This window comes from Myotis brandtii, unplaced genomic scaffold (genome assembly GCF_000412655.1).
Source record: "Myotis brandtii unplaced genomic scaffold, ASM41265v1 scaffold703, whole genome shotgun sequence".
Taxonomy (NCBI): Eukaryota; Metazoa; Chordata; class Mammalia; order Chiroptera; family Vespertilionidae; genus Myotis; species Myotis brandtii.
Window position 1 is genome coordinate 815,610 of NW_005370760.1, and position 3,423 is coordinate 819,032.

Sequence of the window (3,423 nt, forward strand, 5' to 3'; positions counted from 1 at the left end):
AATGTGCTTTCTAAGACCAGTATGACCACTACAAATGGGATTTCACATTACAATCAATAGGATATTTAATCAAATGGGATGATTTATATAATTCAGAAAATCAAAATAACCTGTCTATTGTTAAACAAAGAAAATAGGTACATAAGCCAAACAGCAGGGTTAAAGGTAAACTATAGTTTCTACCTGAGATAATTGCTACCATACTTCAACATGAATTTTGACAACTTCATCAGCTGCCTGGTCAGGCTGATGCCATGTTCCGTGCTTTCAAATCTCTTGATAAAGATAGCACTGGACAAATTCAGGTGAACATCCAGGAGTGGCTGCAGCTAATTATGTATTCCTGAGTGGGAACCCCAGACCTCTCCCCTCATCACCTCATATTAGGAGTCACCTTGCACATTTTGGTCTTTCCCAGGGCTGATCCTGTTTGCAGTCATGTCTTTGTGGGTCCTGCTGACCCACCAGCTTTTCCATTTTCCCAGCTGTTGGCAACTAGCTTTTCAGACAACAGCTAGGGCTCAACATGTCCCAACATGCCATGCCCCAAGTGGCTCTAAGACACTAACACACCCTGCCCCATGGGTCACTCCACCTTCAGCACACCCACCCCACAACCCTTCTCATGCATCTGTGCCAAGTTGTGTTGCTTCCACACCCCAAGGGTCCTTCTCTAAGTTCTGGGAGAAATCACCCAAGACCCTATGCACCCTGGCACACCTGTTCAGTTAACCACCCAGGCATCTGAACTCCAGTTCATAACAGGCCCATATATGCCCCAGTGCCTTTGTATTCTGCCCCCAGCCTGCTAGGCCCTGGAGGAAGTAAATGCATCTCAGTTGCTGCTCTGAGAAAAAAAAAGCCTCCAGAGACCACCTCTGCCTACAGATTGATAGGATTCCTACTTGAGTTGTCCCCTAGGCAATCGTCCTCAGGTGTGGTGAAAAGTTTCTTCAACAGGGTGGGGCAATTTCTTCTGCCCAGAAGCTAATTGTTATTTTTAATCTTTTAAATGGCCTCAGGGCAAGGTATTTTCCAATAGGGTGTGTCAACTGTCTTCCCCCCAGGTGAGGCAAATGTCTATGTGGTAAAGATGACCTCTGTTGCATGAGGAATGACTCAGCCAAGAAACGGGGTGTCTGCCTTCTGAGCTCTATCCTCTGAGTCCCCAGTCCTGGCTTCTGCTCTCACAGCTCCAGTCCAGTTCCCCCTCCCTCTGCCAGAGCACAAGGTGGGTGGCTAAACAGGGAATTTTGGGCATTGGCCCTTTAAGAGGTTGCCTGAATTTTCAGCTGTTACTCCCTGGTAGACAGCACCCTGCTGCTTTTCACTGCCAGATGTTATGTGGGTACCCTTCTCAGTTCTGGTGCTCTCTGCTGGGGGTCCCAGTTTGGATATGAGATCTCATAGTTGTCAGTGACAACTCCCCACAGCTGAGATATTGCTCTGAGACTTCAGTTGCTGTCTGTGGGCACCCGGCCAACCCTTTTGCACCTCCACCCCTCCTACCAGTCTCTATGCGGTCTCCACTTTCGGTCCTGGAGTATCAGGGTTCTCTCCTGCATGTTTTCCGTTGATTATTCAGAAAGTTTTTCTGTATTTTAGTTGTAATTCCAGTTTGTTCCTGGGAGCTTGTCCATGCAGCATCCACTTACTCTGTTGCCATTTTTTATCTCTCCATTACTTTTAGAGAGAGTGGAAGAGAGAGGGAAAGACAGAGAGAAACATTGATGTGAGAGAAACACATTGATTGGTTGCTTCCTGCATCTGCTCTGACCAACGCCCAGGCCAGGAGGAGCCTGTAACTGAGGTACATGCCCTTGACCAGAATCAAACCCGGGACCCTTTGGTTCGCAGGCCAACGGCTCTATCTACTGAGCCAAACTGGCCAGGGCAATTTGGCAATTCTTTTTTTAAAAAAAATATATTTTATTGATTTTTACAGAGAGGAAGGGAGAGGGATAGAGAGTTAGAAACATCGATGAGAGAGAAACATCAATCAGCTGCCTCCTGCACACTCCCCACTGGGGATGTGCCCGCAACCAAGGTACATGCCCTTGACCGGAATCGAACCTGGGACCCTTGAGTCCGCAGGCCAACGCTCCATCCACTGAGCCAAACCAGCTAGAGCAATTTGGCAATTCTTAATGACTGAGTCATGGCAATATGCTTGTTTGCATGAATTCAATATGATCAGTTTTCAATTGTGGTTTTATTACCCAAGACTTTGACTGGAAAGTCATGTCTGAGAGAGACATGCTTGAACTCTGGATGTCAACAGAAAACTTTACGAAATTAAGACTGATCCTGATGCTAATAAAACTCCCTTGGTGAAATCCTGGTACCTTGCTTGATTATTGGGTTCATGGCATTCTTTCCAGGTAAGGAACGAAGGTTGCTTTCCTGAGAGATGGCCAGAAAAAAACTTCAATACATTTTGGGAACCTCAAAAACTTGAGGAATACAATTAACCTATAGGACTTACAGGCAAACCTGATGGCAACTAGGTGGCTCAGCTTCTTTAGCCTCAGGGGCTAATTAAAGCTCAATTATGACATTCCAGCAAAGCAGGTTTTTATTTTTATTTATTTTTTTAATATATACTTATTGATTTCAGAGAGGAAGGGAGAGGGAGAGAGAGATAGAAACATCAATGATGAGAGAGAATCATTGATTGGCTGCCTCTTGCATGCCCTCCACTGGGGCTCAAGCCCACAACCCACATATGTGCCCTTGACTGGAATCAAACTTGGGACCCTTCAGTCCACAGGCTGACACTCTATCCACTGAGCCAAACCAGCTAGGGCAAAACAGGTTTTTAAAAGCCTATGTGGCCCTAGCCAGTTTTGCTCAGTGGATAGAACATAGGTCTGGAGAATGAGGGGTCCTGGGTTCTATTCTACTCAAGGGCATGTAGCTCGGTTGCAGGCTCCTCAACAGCCTGGTCCCTGGTCAGGGCATGTGCGGGAGGCAAGCAATCGATATGTCTCTCTCACATCAATGTTTCTCTCTCTCTCCCTCGCACTCTCTCTAAAAATCAATGGAAAAATATCCTCGGGTGAGGATTTAAAATAAAGAAATTAATTAATTAATTAATTAAAAGCCTATATGATCGATTGCTATTCTTATAGTGTTTATGCAAATAACCAGGCCAAATTGAAACTAGACAATGTAGTAAATAAATTGGTCTTAATGTGGCTATTTAACTAAAATGAGGGTGCAGAGAAACCAAGATAGCAGCATAGGTAAACACCTGAAATTGCTGCCTCGCACAACCACTTCAAAAATACAACTAAAAGATAAAACGGACATCATCCAGAACCACAGGAAGGCTGGCTGAGTGGAAATTCTACAACTAGAGAGAAAGAGAAAAGCACACTGAGACTCAGAGGAGGTGCGGAAGTAAAGTGCAGAGGTATGGAG

At 45.2% G+C, this 3,423-nt stretch overlaps 1 pseudogene; it reads left to right on the forward strand.

The window, feature by feature from the left end:
- LOC102252076 overlaps positions 1-359 on the forward strand; it is a 1,552-nt pseudogene extending 1,193 nt beyond the window's left edge.
- Positions 360-3,423: the final 3,064 nt, after the last annotated feature.